Consider the following 11672-nt stretch of genomic DNA (forward strand, 5'->3'; position numbering starts at 1 on the left):
CATACGATTGTCTCTACCATACGTGCACCATAGCACATATAACCACATACACAACCACACATACACACCATGCACATACATTCATACACACACACCACACACACACACATATATATACATATATATATTAACAAAACAATAAAAATAAATGTTTTCTTAAAGTTTAAATCATATTGTTAGTTGCAAATAAAAAAAAAAGGCACACAAAAATAACAAAACCTAACAACTCCTATCCAGTTTAAGCTTAGCCATGCATTGTTTCACATTGGATTTTATGCTTTCAACAAGAAAAAAAAAGGCTAAGTATTAGAAGACAAGGACAGACTAGTTGCAGGTAATGAACACAAGTTATGAAAGAGGATATAACACTGTCTCTCTAGTTTTAACTGTGTCATTGAGTTTTCATTTTTGGTGATGGATAAGGGCATCAAAATATATTTGATAGTAAATGTATAAATCATGTCTTTACTGTGTGGTGTTGAAAACAAAAATAACATTTTATAAATCCTAGTTGAAGAACATGTATCTGTAAATACTACTCAAAAGAAAGCTGATAGGGCTGTGTTGTTAACATAAACAAACATTAAAGCACAAATATTAAACCGTATAGGTATGGTAAGACAGATAATATTTTAGGATAATTTTTATTTGTATGCATCAGTCATATTCATAATAAAAAATAGAAACAAAAATTGCTACTGAAAATTAATGAATTAAAAAATCATGTGAGGTCCTTAATGTTCTGTCTTCATAAATAATGGCTCAGCAGGCAAAGTAATTAACAAAATCATAGATTTGATCACCATAATTATTAATCTTGTCCTAACAGATGTATATCAAACACGAGATTTAAAAAGCTAAAGAATGCATATTTTCAACCACATTTATAAAGAATCACTAAACCTGAAGATATACTAGCTCACAGATATCACCAAATGAATAAAGAAATCAAAGTTTAAATTAGTGTTAAAATTTTATGAACAACTATAAACCACTAAATGAGTTCATCATTACTTAAAAGGGGAAGAGTTAACAAAAATTAGATGAATCAAAAACATTGCTGAACTTATATCTAAACACTTGATTGAGTCAGTGGTTTGGGATCTTCCTTTCTCAACCAAAGGACTCTACCCAGTCTCAGTTACTTGGATGAGCTCCTGAGATACACAGCCATCAGTTAATGCAAGAGTAATACACTTTTCTAGAATGTGGAAGAGAGCTGTGCTTTATCATACCCATTATTAGATAGATCTATAGAGTTTATTAAATAACATATAGAAGAAAATTTAAGGCCTAGTTACTAATGAGAATAGCCTCAAAAGTATTACAGAACATAGGTGGCTGACATGATCCATGATCCAACAGTGTTTCAAAGCCTCTGCCAAGGTCCTGGACCAAGGCCTATCTTAACCAAAAAAAGCTACCCAGAGATAATTTCAGGACATCTTGTGTTTACAGAGATACTGAAAGGAAGAGTAGACTGGCTACACACTCACACATACGAAGACAATCAGAACCTAAGGAGGTACAGCACAAGCCATGGGGTGCTCAAGTCTACACAGCAGCTTTGATCATTTTAGATTCCACACCTCTCTCCTGAGAACAGCCAGATAGGAAGCCTCACATACCAAGAGAGAACCCAGAAAAAAATAAAGTATGACCCATGACCCCTTGGAGGGAAGATGGAATGGATATAGAGCAATGCCTCTCCCAGCCTGCCACCCCTACCCTTTGGGAGGACTGCAAGCTGTTTTTCTAAGTCTCAAAGTGGAGTCCAGACCTTTGCCCTTTGTGGGGAACGTCAGGATGGATCCATTCCCTTACATATCCAATGTAGGAATGTAGATAAGCTTTGGTCATAATCCTTTAAATGAACAGTAATAGCAAGAAAGAACACTTAAATCAGCATGTATTGCTAAGTGTTGCAGAAGATATCTGCAGACTGAAGATTAGTTTTATGTTTTGCAAACTATCCCCCTCCCCATGCCAGGACAATTTGATGGAAGTAATTGAGAGGGGGATGGGACCAGCACCTCCCCTCTATGCTAAAAGCTTGTTGAAGCCTCCTAGAACTCCAGAAGGGGGCCCCTTGTGGGAAGGGATGGGAGAGCCACAGAGGAGCTGTCCTCTTCCTGGCCCTTGATCTCCTCCTCTTCTGTAAGCTAGAGGGGCACAGAGTAGGATCTGGTCCTGACTCCTTGGCCTTAGCTCCGGGCTACAGTGGCAGTTGGGGGAGCAGTCTAGTATCCACCATCTGGGCTTCTCCCCAACCCAAGGGTACAGATTGGTCCTAAACTTGTTCATTTTTTAACTGGCCCTTAGAAACCCAGCTGCTGATGTCTCAGCCCTATGCCCACTCCATACTTCCTCCCAGGTGCTAGGGGAAAAGGCAATGTGCTTTTGCTTTTTCTTCTGCTTGCAAGGAAATGATAGCTGGCCGGAAGAGGGCAGCCATGACTGTGGCCCTGAACCTTCTGAACAGCTGGTTTCCTCGTCCTTCACCACTGTGTGGCAGGAAGGCAGCACACGTATTATACCCTCATTTTTAGGTCTCTTGACCTCCAGCTCGCAGGGAGGATACACAATGTTTGGATTTACCCACATCCACAGATTGGGCTTAATGCCTGGACCATCTTTAATCTTCATCGGGGTTGGTTTTTTTTTTTTTTATTATTTTTGTTTTTATTTTTTGTTTGTTTGTTTGTTTTTTGTTTTGTTTTGTTTTCCCAAAGGCAGTCTTGGTGGTTCAACTATCTAGAGTCTGTATTTGGCAACTGCCTGCCTTCATGGAAGGTGCCTCCTCAACCCCCACCCCATGCCCTCACCCCCCCCCCAGCAATTGACTGAGTGACAGCTGTCAGGTGTGCAGCGCCCCTCCAGTCACTTCCGATCGCCTCAGTGTCCACCCAGGCTTTCTTCCACCTGTGGCACAGCTGGTAGAGAGTCTGTTTATCGAGTTCAAATGAGGTTTTGTTTGTTTTGATTTTTCGAAACATGATTTCCCTGTGTAGCTTTGAAGCCTCTCCTGGAACTCTCTGTAGACCAGGCTGGTCTCGAACTTACAGAGATCCACCTGCCCCTCTCTCCAGAGCGCTGGGAGTAAAGGCATTCGCCACCGTGGTATCTTAAAAACCTCCAAATGTTAGGAGAGTTACATATAAAGGAGAACACCAGAGCTGCTGGCTTTAAGAGGTGAAAGGAGAGATCTTACAAGATCCAAAGTAAATTGTCATTTATTCATGGGTCACATAAACAAACAGGCTGAGCCTCTTAGAAAGTACTTAGGTAATCAGAATTAAAATGGCAGAGTATAGGCTTACCTAAAGTGCTTGGAACTTGAAGTGTTGTGGATTTTTGATGCAAGTATTTACTCATAGTGAAATGTATATGTCATGGATTACAAGTCCCATTACAAAGTTGTTTTTGCAGATACCTTATATGTATAGTCTTGCAGTAATTGTATACAATAGCTCTAGTAATTTTGTGCATGGAATTTTTCTATATTGCAGCTGTGGGGGATAGGAGGCCCTCCCTCCTCAAGGATGCTGAATGAGATGTAGGGGTAGGTCATTTGCTTTCTGAATGACATCATGTTGTCCTCAAAAAGTTAGGGATTTTGGAGCATTTTTACTCTATATGTTTAGAATAATGATGTTCGAACTAATTAAAGAAAGATATAATCTTTCCAGTCTCACTATTTCTCCTTCTTAGTGTCAGCAGTAATGGGACAGAGACACAGTGTCACACTCTTACCCTCCACAGACTGAGGAGTCCCCTTAGTATTCTAGCAGCTGAATTCAAGCAAACTCAGAATTGGTGGTTTTTATGCGGGGGATGGGGGGAATGTGAGGTTAAAGAGCTGGCACCATGGTTAAGTGCACTTGCTGCCCTCACAGAGAACCACAGTTTGTTTTCCAGTGTACATGTTGGGCAGTTCAGTCACCTGGAACTCCAGCTCCAAGGGATATAATGCCCTCTTCCAGCCTCTCTTTAGGCATCTGCCCTCACAGGCACATTCCACCATGCAAACACATACATATAAAAGGTGAATCTTTAAAATTAATAATTTCAGACTAGTCAGTATAGAGCAGAGTTGGAAGTTTTTTTTTCCCTTGATAATATTCTTTTTATTTAAACTTGCAACAAGCTTGGTTTACATGTCAATCCCAGTTCCCTCACCCTCCCCTCCTCTTCTGACCCCCTCCCAATCCCCATCCCATTCCCTTTCTGCTCCCCAAGGAGGGTGAGGCCTTCCATGGGGGAACCTTCAGAGTCTGTCATATCATTTTGTGCAGGGCCTAGACCCTCCTCCATGTGTCTAGCCTGAGAGAGTACCCCTCTATGTGGAATGGCCTCCCAAAGTCCATTCGTACACTAGGGATAAATACTGATCCACTTCAAGTTTATTAAAAAGATTTTAACATAGACACGTTGGAAGTCCCTGCTAGTCAGAGGTTGCAGTCTACCATAGCCTAGCAGCTTTCTCCAAGCTCAGCAACATGAAGAACTCCATTCACAGCAAGGCTTCCTGCTCTCTACCTGCTCCTATTTGGAGGATGTCTCAAGGATGATCCTTGACATAGTTCCCTGCAAATCTCTTCTCCTGATGACCACATGGTAATTAAGTAATATGCTCTAGCTATTTTCATAGGGCAGTGCTTTACTTCAGGAGAGTGCTGTTTAATGCAAATTAGGTGGTTCCCCCTACACTGAAATAAAGTTGTCTCACTGAAGTTATCTCCCAGAAGCCTATCCATTGTATCCACAGCTGTCCAAACCCTGTTCCCCGCTTCTACTCCCTCTACCCTCATGGAACATGGATCCCCAAGGAAGGGGGAGAACCACAAGACTATAAGTATGAGGTTAGGAAAGAATCAAAGATTAACCAATTGCAAATATGGGTTCCTTCAGTCTTAATTGTCTTATTAGCTAAGTGGGATGGTTAATATTGATTGGCAACTGAAGAGATCTTAGAGTCACTAAAGAGAAAAGCCTCTAGTTATGTCTGTGTAGAATTATGTAGATTAGGTTAGTTGATGTGGAAAGCTTGACTTTGGGTGATACAGTTCCATAGGCTTGAATCCTACTGAATAAAAAGGGGAGAGTGAGCTGAGCACAATTAGTAGTTTCTTTGTGTTTACTGTCTGTGGACACAATATGACTAGCTGCTGCCTCCTAGTTCCTGCTGCCATGACTTCTGTTTAGGCTGAGAGCCCAAATAAATGTTCAGTTGATGTTGCCAAAAATTTTCTCATAGCAATGAGATTAGTAACTGCTACCTCCTATTTTGGTTGCTTTCAAGTGTTAGTTCAAAAGTTTGCTAAAAAATATGTTTGTGTTCTGTTTCTTTCCTCTCTCCCTCCCTCTCCCTCCCTTCTCCCCTCCCTCCCTCCTTCTCTCTCTCTCTCTCTCTCTCTCTCTCTCTCTCTCTCTCTCTCTCTTTTTCTTTCTCTCCCTCTCTCCCTGAAATTGAAGGTTGGCTCTAGAAATGCCTTGAATGTGATTGTGATTTGAAAGGATAAAATCATGAGCCATGAGAGTTTCATAGAGTTTAATACTCTTGTTCTTTCTCATAAATACTGTTTCAGGTAAGAATCCTAGAATAATTTAGGTTTATATCCAGGAAGGCGAATAGACCTTAAATGGTTGTTAGATGTGCTGGGATTCTTGCTTCTCTGCTGGCAGGAGGATCCCACCAGATTCCAAGACAAGGGGTTCCTTTTCTTTACCATGTTTCATAATTTCCCCATCTTTTTTTCCCTGCCTCATTAACAGTCATAGACAAGTTCTTATATTGAGTATGAAATTTAAACAATCTTTCATTAATAGAAAAATTGGCTTAACAAATGTTTCACGGTCTCACATTGTCCTGAACTGTGGTTATCCTAAGGCTTCCCCATAGTCACCCATTCCAGGACATGTGTTCAAACCAGGAGGAGACAGACTACTCCTGCCATAGCTCAACCTATCTTGATAGTCCCTGAAGAACATCACCTAGGTAACAGGATCTTAAAAGAAGGGAGACATTGAACTCCGGCTTGATGAAAATACAATCTTCCTGTCTGATATATTATCTATGTTATCAAGTTATTATTGGGAAAAATGTGGCCTTCTGATGCTTTGAACTGGGGGATGGTTAGAGTAGGTCAGAGACTCATGTGAGCAATAATACAGCCATGATTTACATGACTTGGTGTGCTGCCAGTATTTGTGGGAGTCAGATTTAATTTTAGTGACACTATGAAATGTAGTGTGCTGTGCATAAAATATTAATGTAGCGCATAATTGGGTAGTGCAAAGTAACGGAGTCTGTGTGCACTGACAAACACTGCCAGTGAAATGCTCTGTCATTTATAGACTCCCTCCCCCACATGCAAATTAACATATCTAGTCTAGCTCCATTTTTACTCCAGCTTCATCTGTTTACCTTGCACATTAGAAGGGCCCAAGCAGCAGACATCAGATAATGTGGGAATGGACCTCACTACATAGAAACCCCAAGTTCCCACTGAGATAAAGCAAGGAAGCTTTCTGTGTGACTTTTTCAACATGGGTGGGCAAAGAAGCCTGCCCTGGCATCTGATGTGTGTGGAGTATATACAAGGCCTCCAAATTTTTCTGATAAATAATTACTTTATGTGGCCAGAAGAAATTGCCCACAAATATGGTGGTAGCAAGAAATGTTCCTTAACTAGGTACATTTTGCAATCCCTTCTCTCTGAAGTGAGGAAGCCTAGAAGGGGACTTATTTCCACAGCATGGGAATCCTCACAAAGGTTTCTCCACTAAGGATGTGATGCTCCTCTAGTAGGAATAAAGTGTTCCCACTTACTTTTGGTTGTCTTGAAGCTTATTTATCTTTGTTTCAGTGTCTCTTCTAATGTTTTTGCTGTCTTCCTTACTTGGAACTATGTGTTAATGTCCCCATGCTGGAAAGACATGGGGACATATGGACCTCCCCAACTGCCTGAGATAATCCTTGGACAAGATTCTTAGTACCTAGTATCACTGTGTATGAAGAAGGATTTTTCCTCCTGTTTAATCTCTCTTTCTGGCAATCCTGCCTATCCCTCTCCTGCCTAGCCATTCAGCTCTTTATTAGGACAAATGGGTGTTTTAGACAAGCAAAGTAACACAGATTCACAGAGTTAACAAATGCAACATAAAAGAATGCAACACATCTTTGCATTATTAAACAAATGTTCCACAACATAAACAAAGGTAACACATCTTAATATAATGTTCTACAACAAGTCATACATACCTCTAAGACCTCCACGAGGCATGTCCAATCTTTTATTCACTCTGACCAATTCGTGTGTGTGTGTGTGTGTGTGTGTGTGTGTGTGTAATGGGAGATGCCATTCTGTATATGTTTCTCATATTGGTTAATGAATAAAACACTGTTGGCCAATAGGAAAGGAACATAGGAGGGACTAGGAGACAAGGAGGAAGGAGAAAGGAGGAGTCAAGATGGAGAGTCTAGAGAAGGCAGAACCGCCAGCCGCCTCTCCATGGTAAGAACACGTGGAAATACATAGAAATGGGTTAATAATTAAGACAAAGCTAGCTGATAAGAAACAAGTAACTGGCCAACAGCATAATATCAAATACAGAGTCTCTGTGTGTTAATTGAGACCAGGTGCGGCAGCAGGACAAGACCAGGCGGCTGGCAGAAAAAAATGTTACTCTTTACATGTGTGTGTTAAATTTTTTTTAAATTTAAATTTGAAACAAGCTTGTTTTACATGTCAGTCACAGTTCCCACAACTTCCCACCCTCCTCTGTTCCCCACAGCAACCCCTATCCCATCCCCTTTCTATTCTTCAGGGAGCAAACTTCCATGGGGAGTCTTCAAAGTCTGTCACATCCTGTGGAACACTGTCAAATATATGTATGTATGTATGTATGTATGTATGTATGTATGTATGTATAAATTTGAAACTCGCTTGTTTTACATGTCAATCTCAGTTCCCACACCCTCCACTGTACCCCCCACCAAATCCCATCCCATCTCCTTTCTGCTCCCTAGGGAGGGTGAGGCCTTCTATGAGGGATCTTCCATGAGCTCCACCTTCTTTACATCAACAGTTTCTTTGCATTTCTCCAGCCTGGTCTTGACCCCTTTGATCATGATTCCTCCCTCTCTGCAACTGGATTCCAGGAGTTCAGCTCAGTGTTTAACTGTGGGTGTCTGCTTCTGCCCCCATCAGCTATTGGATGAAGGTTCTAGAATGGCATATAAAGTAGCCATCAATCTCATTATCAGGGAAGGGCATTTAATGTAGCCTCTCCACTATTGCTTAGATTGTTAGTAGAGGACATCCTCGTAGATCTCTAGGCACTTCTCTACTGCAATATTTCTCCTTAAATCTGTAATAGCTCTCTCTATTATGGTATCTCTTTTCTTGTTCTCCTCTATTCTTTCCCTGTCCCCATCTTCCTGTTCCATCATGCCCACCTCACCCCTCCTCTTGTCCCCTTCTCTTTCTCCTAACTCCCTCTCCCCTCCATCCATGCTCCCAATTTGCTCAGAAGATCTTGTCCCTTTCTCCTTCTCCAGGGGAACATGTGTGTCCCTCTTGGGGTTTCCTAGCTTTTCTGGCGGTATGAATTGTGGGCTGGTAATCCTTTATGTCTAAAATCCATATATATGAGTGAGTACATACCGAGTTTGTCTTTTTGTGACTGGGTTATCTCACTCAGGATGGTTTCTTGTAGTGCCGTCCATTTCCCTGCGAATTTCAGGGTTCCGTTGTGTTTTTCTGCTGAGTAGTAATCCATTGTGTAAATGTACCACATTTTCTCTATCCATTCTTCAGTTGAGTGGCATCTAGGTTGCTTCCAGGTTCTGGCTATTACAAATAATGTTGCTATCAAAATAGATGAACAAATGTCCTTGTATAAATGTGCATTTTTGAGTACTTTAAGTATTTTAGATTCCTCTATTGAGAATTCTTTATTTAGTTCTATACCCCACTTTTTAATTGGATTATTTGGTGTTTTGGTAATTATCTTCTTGAGTCCTTTATATATTTTGGAAATCAGCCTTCTGTCAGTTGTGGGGTTGGTGATTTTTTTCCCCATTCTATGGGCTACTGTTTTATCTTCTTGACTGTGTCTTTTGCCTTAGAGAAGATTCTCAGTTTGAGGCAGTCCCATTTATTAATTGTTGATCTCAGTGTCTGTACTACTGGTGTTATGTTCAGGAATTGATCTCCTGTACCAATTGGTTCAAGGGTACTTCCCATGTTCCTTTTAAGAGGTTTAGTATAGCTAGATTTATGTTGAGGGCTTTGATCCATTTGGACTTAAGCTTTGTGCATGACAATAGATATGGATCTCTCTGCAGTCTTCTATAAGTCAGCATGCAGTTATGCTGGCACCATTTGTCTTTTTGAACTGTATAATTTTAGCTTCTTTTTCAAAAACCAGGTATTCATGGGCGTGTGGGTTAATATCAGGGTTTTCAATCTGATTCCATTGGTCTCCCAGTCTATTTTTGTGTCAATACCAAGCTGTTTTCAGGAGTATAGCTCTATTCTAGAGCTTGAAGTCAGGGATGGTGATGCCTCTGGAAGTCCCTTTATTATACAGTTATTTTGGCTATCCTGTGTCTTTTGTTTTTCCATATAAAGCTGAATATTGCTCTTTCAGGGACTATGGACAATTGTGCTGAGATTTTGATGAAGATTGCACTGAATCTGTAGATTGCTTTTTGGCAAGATTGCCATTTTTACTATGTTGATTCTACCTATCCAAAAGCATGGGAGATATTTCCACTTTATGGTATCTTCTTTAATTTCTTTCTTTAAAGACTCAAAGTTCTTATTATATAGTATTATATAGGTCTTTCACTTGTTTAGTGATATTTTATGTTCTTTTTTGCTATTTTAAAGGTGATGTTTCTCTGATTTCTTTCTCAGCCTCTTTATTGTCTGTATATAGTAGGGCTACTGATTTTGTTTTTTTTTTTTTAGTTAATCTTGTATCCTGCCACTTTGCTGAAGGTGTTTATCAGCTGTAGGAGTTCCCTGGTAGGGTTTTTCAGGTAACGTATATAAACTATCATATCATCTGCAAATAATGAAAGTTTGACTTCCTCCTTTCCAATTTGTATTCCATTGGTCTCCTTTTGTTTTCTTATTGCTCCAGCTAGAACTTATAGTACAATATTGTAGAGCTATGGAGAGAGTGGACAGCCTTGTCTTGTTCCTGGTTTTGGAGGAATTGCATTGAGTTTCTCTCCATTAATTTGTTGGCTGTTGGCTTGCTGAATATTGCTTTTATTATATTTAGGCATGTTCTTGGTATCCCTGATCTCTCTAAGACCCCTTTATCATGAAGAGGTGCTAGATTTTGTCAAAGGCCTTTTCAGCATCTACTGAAATGATCACGTGGTTTTTCTTTTTCAATTTGTTATATGGTGAATTACACTGATGGATTTTTGTATGTTGAACCATACCTGCATCCCAGAGATGAAGCCTAGTTGATCATGGTGGATGATTTCTCTGAGTATTTTTGCATCAATGTTCATGAGGGATGTTGTTCTGTAGTTCTCTTTTTTAGCTGTGTCATTGTGTGGCTTGGATACTAAGGTAATTGTAGCCTTATAAAAAGAACTTGGCAATGACCCTTCTGCTTCTATTGTGTGGACCACTTTGAGGAGTATTGATATTAGCTGTTCTTTGAGTTTCTGGTAGAATTCTGCACTGAAACCATCTGACCCAGCAATTTTTTGGTTGGGAGACTTTTGGTGACTCCTTCTATTTCATTAGGGGTTATAGGTCTACTTAAATTGCTTATTCTTGGTTTAATTTTGGTAAATGTTATCTATCCAGAGACTGGTTGATTTCTTGCATTTGTTGGTATGTTTTTTTCTTCCACTTTTTTGAAAGGATTTTTTTTTTCATTTCTTCTTTCAGGGTCACTATCATCTTCATGAAGTTGTTTTTAGGGTCATTCTCTTCTGCTTTATGTGTTTTGGGATGTTCAAGTCTTGCTGGTGTGGAGTTCCTAGACTCTGGGTGTGTCATATTGATCTTTCTGTTGTTGACTGTGTTCTTGTACTATCATCTACCCATCCCTTCTTCCAGTATATACCAGTAGGATCTCTCCCTCTCCTGGTGGGTATGGGACCAATGTTTTTTTCTGTTGGGTGCCAGCAGGTCCAATTCTCCAATGGCTCTCCTCATCCAGTGGGAAGAGGTGGAAGTAGGATGTTTCAGACTCTGAGAAGGCCAGTCCACAGGGACAAGACCCCCTGCACATAGTCCCAGTCCTCAGAAGGCTCCTAGCAGGGCACTGGAAAGCAGGCTCCCTACTTGGGCAGAGGCAGGACCAGAACACTGGCAGACTCTGAACCAGTCTGCCTGGAAAGGCTCCCCCATGTGGTCGAAGCCTCCAGTCCTCAGGAGGCTCTGACAAGAGTATATTTTCTAAAGAGCTTGGTCAAACCCTGTCACAAGCTAAAACATGAACCCACTCACTTAGCAAGGCTTGTGGATGGATCTTTGACCAATTCTTAATTTAAACTTTTATTAATTTTTTAAAGTTACATGTAAGGAGTATTGTTTTTCTGCCTGCTGCCGGTCTTGTCCCGCTGCCGTGTCAGCCCCAATTAACACACTGAGACTCTGTATTTGATATAATTCTGTTGGCCAGTTACTTGT

General features: G+C 40.5%; 1 pseudogene; it reads right to left on the reverse strand.

Moving 5' to 3' along the window:
• Positions 1 to 1969: 1969 nt before the first annotated feature.
• On the reverse strand, positions 1970 to 2996 carry LOC127227873 (forkhead box protein R1-like; annotated as a pseudogene).
• Positions 2997 to 11672: the final 8676 nt, after the last annotated feature.

This window comes from Phodopus roborovskii, unplaced genomic scaffold, assembly GCF_943737965.1.
Source record: "Phodopus roborovskii unplaced genomic scaffold, PHOROB, whole genome shotgun sequence".
Classification (NCBI taxonomy): Eukaryota; Metazoa; Chordata; class Mammalia; order Rodentia; family Cricetidae; genus Phodopus; species Phodopus roborovskii.